The sequence below is a fragment of the Diorhabda sublineata genome, chromosome 6, assembly GCF_026230105.1.
Source record: "Diorhabda sublineata isolate icDioSubl1.1 chromosome 6, icDioSubl1.1, whole genome shotgun sequence".
Taxonomy (NCBI): Eukaryota; Metazoa; Arthropoda; class Insecta; order Coleoptera; family Chrysomelidae; genus Diorhabda; species Diorhabda sublineata.
The window spans coordinates 19,102,183-19,114,586 of record NC_079479.1 but is presented as its reverse complement, the minus strand read 5'-3'; positions in this window follow the sequence as shown (position 1 = coordinate 19,114,586).

The window sequence follows — 12,404 nt, the reverse complement described above, 5'->3', positions numbered from 1 at the left end:
ATATCGTCGATTAACATCCATTGAAGCCCATTGAAGTCGATTGTCACTTTGTGTTGATTGAAATTTTTCAAAGTCTATCTTCCTCATTTGAAGTCGAATTTCAACATTTCTTCTAAATTTAAATGAGTTCGCATCTAACTTTATCAGATATCGTCGATTAACATCCATTGAAGCCCATTCAAGTCGATTGTCACTTTGTGTTGATTGGAAATTTTCAAAGTCTATCTTCCTCATTTGAAGTCGAATTTCAACATTTCTTTTAAATTTAAATGAGTTCGCATCTAACTTTATCAGATATCGTCGATTAACATCCATTGAAGCCCATTGAAGTCGATTGTCACTTTGTGTTGATTGGAAATTTTCAAAGTCTATCTTCCTCATTTGAAGTCGAATTTCAACATTTCTTATATATTCGAGTGAGTTCGCATCTGACTTTGTCAGATATCGTCGATTAACATCCATTGAAGCCCATTGAAGTCAATTGCCACTTTGGGTTGATTGAAAATTCTCAAAGTCTATCTTCCTCATTTGAAGTCGATTTTCAACATTTCTTATATATTTAAATGAGTTCGCATCTAACTTTATCAGATATCGTCGATTAACATCCATTGAAGCCCATTGAAGTCCATTGTCACTTTGTGTTGATTGGAAATTTTCAAAGTCTATCTTCCTCATTTGAAGTCGAATTTCAACATTTCTTATATATTCGAGTGAGTTCGCATCTGACTTTGTCAGATATCGTGGATTAACATCCATTGAAGCCCATTGAAGTCGATTCTCACTTTGTGTTGATTGAAAATTTTCAAAGTCTATCTTCCTCATTTGAAGTCGAATTTCAACATTTCTCATATATTTGAGTGAGTTCGCATCTGACTTTGTCAGATATCGTCGATTAACATCCATTGAAGCCCATTGAAGTCGATTGCCACTTTGGGTTGATTGAAAATTATCAAAGTCTATCTTCCTCATTTGAAGTCGATTTTCAACATTTCTTATATATTCGAGTGAGTTCGCATCTGACTTTATCAGATATCGTCGATTAACATCCATTGAAGCCCATTGAAGTCGATTGTCACTTTGTGTTGATTGAAAATTTTCAAAGTCTATCTTCCTCATTTGAAGTCGAATTTCAACATTTCTCATATATTTGAGTGAGTTCGCATCTGACTTTGTCAGATATCGTCGATTAACATCCATTGAAGCCCATTGAAGTCGATTGCCACTTTGGGTTGATTGAAAATTATCAAAGTCTATCTTCCTCATTTGAAGTCGAATTTCAACATTTCTTATATATTCGAGTGAGTTCGCATCTAACTTTATCAGATATCGTCGATTAACATCCATTGAAGCCCATTGAAGTCGATTGTCACTTTGTGTTGATTGGAAATTTTCAAAGTCTATCTTCCTCATTTGAAGTCGAATTTCAACATTTCTCATATATTTGAGTGAGTTCGCATCTGACTTTGTCAGATATCGTCGATTAACATCCATTGAAGCCCATTGAAGTCGATTGCCACTTTGGGTTGATTGAAAATTATCAAAGTCTATCTTCCTCATTTGAAGTCGATTTTCAACATTTCTTATATATTCGAGTGAGTTCGCATCTGACTTTGTCAGATATCGTCGATTAACATCCATTGAAGCCCATTGAAGTCAATTGCCACTTTGGGTTGATTGAAAATTTTCAAAGTCTATCTTCCTCATTTGAAGTCGATTTTCAACATTTCTTATATATTTAAATGAGTTCGCATCTAACTTTATCAGATATCGTCGATTAACATCCATTGAAGCCCATTGAAGTCGATTGTCACTTTGTGTTGATTGAAATTTTTCAAAGTCTATCTTCCTCATTTGAAGTCGAATTTCAACATTTCTTCTAAATTTAAATGAGTTCGCATCTAACTTTATCAGATATCGTCGATTAACATCCATTGAAGCCCATTCAAGTCGATTGTCACTTTGTGTTGATTGGAAATTTTCAAAGTCTATCTTCCTCATTTGAAGTCGAATTTCAACATTTCTTTTAAATTTAAATGAGTTCGCATCTAACTTTATCAGATATCGTCGATTAACATCCATTGAAGCCCATTGAAGTCGATTGTCACTTTGTGTTGATTGGAAATTTTCAAAGTCTATCTTCCTCATTTGAAGTCGAATTTCAACATTTCTTATATATTCGAGTGAGTTCGCATCTGACTTTGTCAGATATCGTCGATTAACATCCATTGAAGCCCATTGAAGTCAATTGCCACTTTGGGTTGATTGAAAATTCTCAAAGTCTATCTTCCTCATTTGAAGTCGATTTTCAACATTTCTTATATATTTAAATGAGTTCGCATCTAACTTTATCAGATATCGTCGATTAACATCCATTGAAGCCCATTGAAGTCCATTGTCACTTTGTGTTGATTGGAAATTTTCAAAGTCTATCTTCCTCATTTGAAGTCGAATTTCAACATTTCTTATATATTCGAGTGAGTTCGCATCTGACTTTGTCAGATATCGTGGATTAACATCCATTGAAGCCCATTGAAGTCGATTCTCACTTTGTGTTGATTGAAAATTTTCAAAGTCTATCTTCCTCATTTGAAGACGAATTCCAACATTTCTTATATAATTGAATGAGTGTGTATCTGACTTTGTCAGATATCGTCGATTTACATTCATTGAAGCCCATTGAAGTCGATTCTCACTTTGTGTTGATTGAAAATTTTCAAAGTCTATCTTCCTCATTTGAAGTCGAATTTCAACATTTCTTATATATTCGAGTGAGTTCGCATCTGACTTTGTCAGATATCGTCGATTAACATCCATTGAAGCCCATTGAAGTCGATTGTCACTTTGTGTTGATTGGAAATTTTCAAAGTCTATCTTCCTCATTTGAAGTCGATTTTCAACATTTCTTATATATTTAAATGAGTTCGCATCTAACTTTATCAGATATCGTCGATTAACATCCATTGAAGCCCATTGAAGTCGATTGTCACTTTGTGTTGATTGGAAATTTTCAAAGTCTATCTTCCTCATTTGAAGTCGAATTTCAACATTTCTCATATATTTGAGTGAGTTCGCATCTGACTTTGTCAGATATCGTCGATTAACATCCATTGAAGCCCATTGAAGTCGATTGCCACTTTGGGTTGATTGAAAATTATCAAAGTCTATCTTCCTCATTTGAAGTCGATTTTCAACATTTCTTATATATTCGAGTGAGTTCGCATCTGACTTTGTCAGATATCGTCGATTAACATCCATTGAAGCCCATTGAAGTCAATTGCCACTTTGGGTTGATTGAAAATTTTCAAAGTCTATCTTCCTCATTTGAAGTCGATTTTCAACATTTCTTATATATTTAAATGAGTTCGCATCTAACTTTATCAGATATCGTCGATTAACATCCATTGAAGCCCATTGAAGTCGATTGTCACTTTGTGTTGATTGAAATTTTTCAAAGTCTATCTTCCTCATTTGAAGTCGAATTTCAACATTTCTTCTAAATTTAAATGAGTTCGCATCTAACTTTATCAGATATCGTCGATTAACATCCATTGAAGCCCATTCAAGTCGATTGTCACTTTGTGTTGATTGGAAATTTTCAAAGTCTATCTTCCTCATTTGAAGTCGAATTTCAACATTTCTTTTAAATTTAAATGAGTTCGCATCTAACTTTATCAGATATCGTCGATTAACATCCATTGAAGCCCATTGAAGTCGATTGTCACTTTGTGTTGATTGGAAATTTTCAAAGTCTATCTTCCTCATTTGAAGTCGAATTTCAACATTTCTTATATATTCGAGTGAGTTCGCATCTGACTTTGTCAGATATCGTCGATTAACATCCATTGAAGCCCATTGAAGTCAATTGCCACTTTGGGTTGATTGAAAATTTTCAAAGTCTATCTTCCTCATTTGAAGTCGATTTTCAACATTTCTTATATATTTAAATGAGTTCGCATCTAACTTTATCAGATATCGTCGATTAACATCCATTGAAGCCCATTGAAGTCCATTGTCACTTTGTGTTGATTGGAAATTTTCAAAGTCTATCTTCCTCATTTGAAGTCGAATTTCAACATTTCTTATATATTCGAGTGAGTTCGCATCTGACTTTGTCAGATATCGTCGATTAACATCCATTGAAGCCCATTGAAGTCAATTGCCACTTTGGGTTGATTGAAAATTTTCAAAGTCTATCTTCCTCATTTGAAGTCGATTTTCAACATTTCTTATATATTTAAATGAGTTCGCATCTAACTTTATCATATATCGTCGATTATCATCCATTGAAGCCCATTGAAGTCGATTGTCACTTTGTGTTGATTGGAAATTTTCAAAGTCTATCTTCCTCATTTGAAGTCGAATTTCAACATTTCTTATATATTCGAGTGAGTTCGCATCTGACTTTGTCAGATATCGTCGATTTACATCCATTGAAGCCCATTGAAGTCGATTGCCACTTTGGGTTGATTGAAAATTTTCAAAGTCCATCTTCCTCATTTGAAGACGAATTTCAACATTTCTTATATAATTGAATGAGTGTGTATCTGACTTTGTCAGATATCGTCGATTTACATTCATTGAAGCCCATTGAAGTCGATTCTCACTTTGTGTTGATTGAAAATTTTCAAAGTCTATCTTCCTCATTTGAAGTCGATTTTCAACATTTCTTATATAATTGAATGAGTGTGTATCTGACTTTGTCAGATATCGTCGATTTACATTCATTGAAGCCCATTGAAGTCGATTATCACTTTGTGTTGATTGAAAATTTTCAAAGTCTATCTTCCTCATTTGAAGTCGATTTTCAACATTTCTTATATATTTAAATGAGTTCGCATCTAACTTTATCAGATATCGTCGATTAACATCCATTGAAGCCCATTGAAGTCGATTGTCACTTTGTGTTTATTGGAAATTTTCAAAGTCTATCTTCCTCATTTGAAGTCGAATTTCAACATTTCTTATATATTCGAGTGAGTTCGCATCTGACTTTGTCAGATATCGTGGATTAACATCCATTGAAGCCCATTGAAGTCGATTCTCACTTTGTGTTGATTGAAAATTTTCAAAGTCTATCTTCCTCATTTGAAGACGAATTCCAACATTTCTTATATAATTGAATGAGTGTGTATCTGACTTTGTCAGATATCGTCGATTTACATTCATTGAAGCCCATTGAAGTCGATTCTCACTTTGTGTTGATTGAAAATTTTCAAAGTCTATCTTCCTCATTTGAAGTCGATTTTCAACATTTCTTATATATTTGACTGAGTTTGTATCTGACTTTGTCAGATATCGTCGATTTACATTCATTGAAGCCCATTGAAGCCCATTGAAGTCGATTCTCACTTTGTATTGATTGAAAATTTTCGAAGTCTATCTTCCTCATTTGAAGTCGAATTTCAACATTTCTCATATATTCAAATGAGTTCGCATCTAACTTTATCAGATATCGGTTATTAACATCCATTGAAGCCCATTGAAGTCGATTGTCACTTTGTGTTGATTGAAATTTTTCAAAGTCTATCTTCCTCATTTGAAGTCGAATTTCAACATTTCTTTTAAATTTAAATGAGTTCGCATCTAACTTTATCAGATATCGTCGATTAACATCCATTGAAGCCCATTGAAGTCGATTGTCACTTTGTGTTGATTGGAAATTTTCAAAGTCTATCTTCCTCATTTGAAGTCGAATTTCAACATTTCTTATATATTCGAGTGAGTTCGCATCTGACTTTGTCAGATATCGTCGATTTACATCCATTGAAGCCCATTGAAGTCGATTGCCACTTTGGGTTGATTGAAAATTTTCAAAGTCTATCTTCCTCATTTGAAGTCGATTTTCAACATTTCTTATATAATTGAATGAGTGTGTATCTGACTTTGTCAGATATCGTCGATTTACATTCATTGAAGCCCATTGAAGTCGATTCTCACTTTGTGTTTATTGAAAATTTTCAAAATCTATCTTCCTCATTTGAAGTCGAATTTCAACATTACTCATATATTCAAATGAGTTCGCATCTAACTTTATCAGATATCGTCGATTAACATCCATTGAAGCCCATTGAAGTCGATTGCCATTTTGGGTTGATTGAAAATTTTCAAAGTCTATCTTCCTCATTTGAAGTCGATTTTCAACATTTCTTATATATTCGAGTGAGTTCGCATCTGACTTTGTCAGATATCGTCGATTAACATCCATTGAAGCCCATTGAAGTCGATTGCCACTTTGGGTTGATTGAAAATTTTCAAAGTCTATCTTCCTCATTTGAAGTCGAATTTCAACATTTCTTATATAATTGAATGAGTGTGTATCTGACTTTGTCAGATATCGTCGATTTACATTCATTGAAGCCCATTGAAGTCGATTCTCACTTTGTGTTGATTGAAAATTTTCAAAGTCTATCTTCCTCATTTGAAGTCGATTTTCAACATTTCTTATATATTTAAATGAGTTCGCATCTAACTTTATCAGATATCGTCGATTAACATCCATTGAAGCCCATTGAAGTCGATTGTCACTTTGTGTTGATTGAAATTTTTCAAAGTCTATCTTCCTCATTTGAAGTCGAATTTCAACATTTCTTATATATTCGAGTGAGTTCGCATCTGACTTTGTCAGATATCGTCGATTTACATTCATTGAAGCCCATTGAAGTCGATTCTCACTTTGTGTTGATTGAAAATTTTCAAAGTCTATCTTCCTCATTTGAAGTCGAATTTCAACATTACTCATATATTCAAATGAGTTCGCATCTAACTTTATCAGATATCGTCGATTAACATCCATTGAAGCCCATTGAAGTCGATTGCCACTTTGGGTTGATTGAAAATTTTCAAATTCTATCTTCCTCATTTGAAGTCGATTTTCAACATTTCTTATATATTCGAGTGAGTTCGCATCTGACTTTGTCAGATATCGTCGATTAACATCCATTGAAGCCCATTGAAGTCGATTGCCACTTTGGGTTGATTGAAAATTTTCAAAGTCTATCTTCCTCATTTGAAGTCGATTTTCAACATTTCTCATATATTTAAATGAGTTCGCATCTAACTTTATCAGATATCGTCGATTAACATCCATTGAAGCCCATTGAAGTCGATTGTCACTTTGTGTTGATTGGAAATTTTCAAAGTCTATCTTCCTCATTTGAAGTCGAATTTCAACATTTCTCATATATTCGAGTGAGTTCGCATCTGACTTTGTCAGATATCGTCGATTAACATCCATTGAAGCCCATTGAAGTCGATTGCCACTTTGGGTTGATTGAAAATTTTCAAAGTCTATCTTCCTCATTTGAAGTCGAATTTCAACATTTCTCATATATTTAAATGAGTTCGCATCTAACTTTATCAGATATCGTCGATTAACATCCATTGAAGCCCATTGAAGTCGATTCTCACTTTGTGTTGATTGAAAATTTTCAAAGTCTATCTTCCTCATTTGAAGTCGAATTTCAACATTTCTTATATATTTGAATGAGTTTGCATCTAACTTTTTCAGATATCGTCGATTTACATTCATTGAGCCCATTGGGGTCGATTGTCACTTTGTGTTGATTGAAAATTTTCAGTCTATCTTCCTCATTTGAAGTCGAATTTCAACATTTCTCATATATTTGAATGAGTTTGCATCTAACTTTGTCAGATATCGTCGATTTACATTCATTGAAGCCCATTGAAGTCGATTCTCACTTTGTGTTGATTGAGAATTTTCAAAGTCTATCTTCCTCATTTGAAGTCGAATTTCAACATTTCTTTTAAATTTAGATGAGTTCGCATCTGACTTTGTCAGATATCGTCGATTAACATCCATTGAAGCCCATTGAAGTCAATTGCCACTTTGGGTTGATTGAAAATTTTCAAAGTCTATCTTCCTCATTTGAAGTCGATTTTCAACATTTCTTATATATTTAAATGAGTTCGCATCTAACTTTATAAGATATCGTCGATTAACATCCATTGAAGCCCATTGAAGTCGATTGTCACTTTGTGTTGATTGGAAATTTTCAAAGTCTATCTTCCTCATTTGAAGTCGAATTTCAACCTTTCTTATATATTCGAGTGAGTTCGCATCTGACTTTGTCAGATATCGTCGATTAACATCCATTGAAGCCCATTGAAGTCAATTGCCACTTTGGGTTGATTGAAAATTCTCAAAGTCTATCTTCCTCATTTGAAGTCGATTTTCAACATTTCTTATATATTTAAATGAGTTCGCATCTAACTTTATCAGATATCGTCGATTAACATCCATTGAAGCCCATTGAAGTCCATTGTCACTTTGTGTTGATTGGAAATTTTCAAAGTCTATCTTCCTCATTTGAAGTCGAATTTCAACATTTCTTATATATTCGAGTGAGTTCGCATCTGACTTTGTCAGATATCGTGGATTAACATCCATTGAAGCCCATTGAAGTCGATTCTCACTTTGTGTTGATTGAAAATTTTCAAAGTCTATCTTCCTCATTTGAAGACGAATTCCAACATTTCTTATATAATTGAATGAGTGTGTATCTGACTTTGTCAGATATCGTCGATTTACATTCATTGAAGCCCATTGAAGTCGATTCTCACTTTGTGTTGATTGAAAATTTTCAAAGTCTATCTTCCTCATTTGAAGTCGAATTTCAACATTTCTTTTAAATTTAAATGAGTTCGCATCTAACTTTATCAGATATCGTCGATTAACATCCATTGAAGCCCATTGAAGTCGATTGTCACTTTGTGTTGATTGGAAATTTTCAAAGTCTATCTTCCTCATTTGAAGTCGAATTTCAACATTTCTTATATATTCGAGTGAGTTCGCATCTGACTTTGTCAGATATCGTCGATTAACATCCATTGAAGCCCATTGAAGTCAATTGCCACTTTGGGTTGATTGAAAATTTTCAAAGTCTATCTTCCTCATTTGAAGTCGATTTTCAACATTTCTTATATATTTAAATGAGTTCGCATCTAACTTTATCAGATATCGTCGATTAACATCCATTGAAGCCCATTGAAGTCCATTGTCACTTTGTGTTGATTGGAAATTTTCAAAGTCTATCTTCCTCATTTGAAGTCGAATTTCAACATTTCTTATATATTCGAGTCAGTTCGCATCTGACTTTGTCAGATATCGTCGATTAACATCCATTGAAGCCCATTGAAGTCAATTGCCACTTTGGGTTGATTGAAAATTTTCAAAGTCTATCTTCCTCATTTGAAGTCGATTTTCAACATTTCTTATATATTTAAATGAGTTCGCATCTAACTTTATCATATATCGTCGATTATCATCCATTGAAGCCCATTGAAGTCGATTGTCACTTTGTGTTGATTGGAAATTTTCAAAGTCTATCTTCCTCATTTGAAGTCGAATTTCAACATTTCTTATATATTCGAGTGAGTTCGCATCTGACTTTGTCAGATATCGTCGATTTACATCCATTGAAGCCCATTGAAGTCGATTGCCACTTTGGGTTGATTGAAAATTTTCAAAGTCCATCTTCCTCATTTGAAGACGAATTTCAACATTTCTTATATAATTGAATGAGTGTGTATCTGACTTTGTCAGATATCGTCGATTTACATTCATTGAAGCCCATTGAAGTCGATTCTCACTTTGTGTTGATTGAAAATTTTCAAAGTCTATCTTCCTCATTTGAAGTCGATTTTCAACATTTCTTATATAATTGAATGAGTGTGTATCTGACTTTGTCAGATATCGTCGATTTACATTCATTGAAGCCCATTGAAGTCGATTATCACTTTGTGTTGATTGAAAATTTTCAAAGTCTATCTTCCTCATTTGAAGTCGATTTTCAACATTTCTTATATATTTAAATGAGTTCGCATCTAACTTTATCAGATATCGTCGATTAACATCCATTGAAGCCCATTGAAGTCGATTGTCACTTTGTGTTTATTGGAAATTTTCAAAGTCTATCTTCCTCATTTGAAGTCGAATTTCAACATTTCTTATATATTCGAGTGAGTTCGCATCTGACTTTGTCAGATATCGTGGATTAACATCCATTGAAGCCCATTGAAGTCGATTCTCACTTTGTGTTGATTGAAAATTTTCAAAGTCTATCTTCCTCATTTGAAGACGAATTCCAACATTTCTCATATAATTGAATGAGTGTGTATCTGACTTTGTCAGATATCGTCGATTTACATTCATTGAAGCCCATTGAAGTCGATTCTCACTTTGTGTTGATTGAAAATTTTCAAAGTCTATCTTCCTCATTTGAAGTCGATTTTCAACATTTCTTATATATTTGACTGAGTTTGTATCTGACTTTGTCAGATATCGTCGATTTACATTCATTGAAGCCCATTGAAGCCCATTGAAGTCGATTCTCACTTTGTATTGATTGAAAATTTTCGAAGTCTATCTTCCTCATTTGAAGTCGAATTTCAACATTTCTCATATATTCAAATGAGTTCGCATCTAACTTTATCAGATATCGGTTATTAACATCCATTGAAGCCCATTGAAGTCAGTTGTCACTTTGTGTTGATTGGAAATTTTCAAAGTCTATCTTCCTCATTTGAAGTCGAATTTCAACATTTCTTATATATTCGAGTGAGTTCGCATCTGACTTTGTCAGATATCGTCGATTAACATCCATTGAAGCCCATTGAAGTCAATTGCCACTTTGGGTTGATTGAAAATTTTCAAAGTCTATCTTCCTCATTTGAAGTCGATTTTCAACATTTCTTATATATTTAAATGAGTTCGCATCTAACTTTATCAGATATCGTCGATTAACATCCATTGAAGCCCATTGAAGTCGATTGTCACTTTGTGTTGATTGAAATTTTTCAAAGTCTATCTTCCTCATTTGAAGTCGAATTTCCACATTTCTTTTAAATTTAAATGAGTTCGCATCTAACTTTATCAGATATCGTCGATTAACATCCATTGAAGCCCATTGAAGTCGATTGTCACTTTGTGTTGATTGGAAATTTTCAAAGTCTATCTTCCTCATTTGAAGTCGAATTTCAACATTTCTTATATATTCGAGTGAGTTCGCATCTGACTTTGTCAGATATCGTCGATTTACATCCATTGAAGCCCATTGAAGTCGATTGCCACTTTGGGTTGATTGAAAATTTTCAAAGTCTATCTTCCTCATTTGAAGTCGATTTTCAACATTTCTTATATAATTGAATGAGTGTGTATCTGACTTTGTCAGATATCGTCGATTTACATTCATTGAAGCCCATTGAAGTCGATTCTCACTTTGTGTTTATTGAAAATTTTCAAAATCTATCTTCCTCATTTGAAGTCGAATTTCAACATTACTCATATATTCAAATGAGTTCGCATCTAACTTTATCAGATATCGTCGATTAACATCCATTGAAGCCCATTGAAGTCGATTGCCATTTTGGGTTGATTGAAAATTTTCGAAGTCTATCTTCCTCATTTGAAGTCGATTTTCAACATTTCTTATATATTCGAGTGAGTTCGCATCTGACTTTGTCAGATATCGTCGATTAACATCCATTGAAGCCCATTGAAGTCGATTGCCACTTTGGGTTGATTGAAAATTTTCAAAGTCTATCTTCCTCATTTGAAGTCGAATTTCAACATTTCTTATATAATTGAATGAGTGTGTATCTGACTTTGTCAGATATCGTCGATTTACATTCATTGAAGCCCATTGAAGTCGATTCTCACTTTGTGTTGATTGAAAATTTTCAAAGTCTATCTTCCTCATTTGAAGTCGATTTTCAACATTTCTTATATATTTAAATGAGTTCGCATCTAACTTTATCAGATATCGTCGATTAACATCCATTGAAGCCCATTGAAGTCGATTGTCACTTTGTGTTGATTGAAATTTTTCAAAGTCTATCTTCCTCATTTGAAGTCGAATTTCAACATTTCTTATATATTCGAGTGAGTTCGCATCTGACTTTGTCAGATATCGTCGATTTACATTCATTGAAGCCCATTGAAGTCGATTCTCACTTTGTGTTGATTGAAAATTTTCAAAGTCTATCTTCCTCATTTGAAGTCGAATTTCAACATTACTCATATATTCAAATGAGTTCGCATCAAACTTTATCAGATATCGTCGATTAACATCCATTGAAGCCCATTGAAGTCGATTGCCACTTTGGGTTGATTGAAAATTTTCAAATTCTATCTTCCTCATTTGAAGTCGATTTTCAACATTTCTTATATATTCGAGTGAGTTCGCATCTGACTTTGTCAGATATCGTCGATTAACATCCATTGAAGCCCATTGAAGTCGATTGCCACTTTGGGTTGATTGAAAATTTTCAAAGTCTATCTTCCTCATTTGAAGTCGATTTTCAACATTTCTCATATATTTAAATGAGTTCGCATCTAACTTTATCAGATATCGTCGATTAACATCCATTGAAGCCCATTGAAGTCG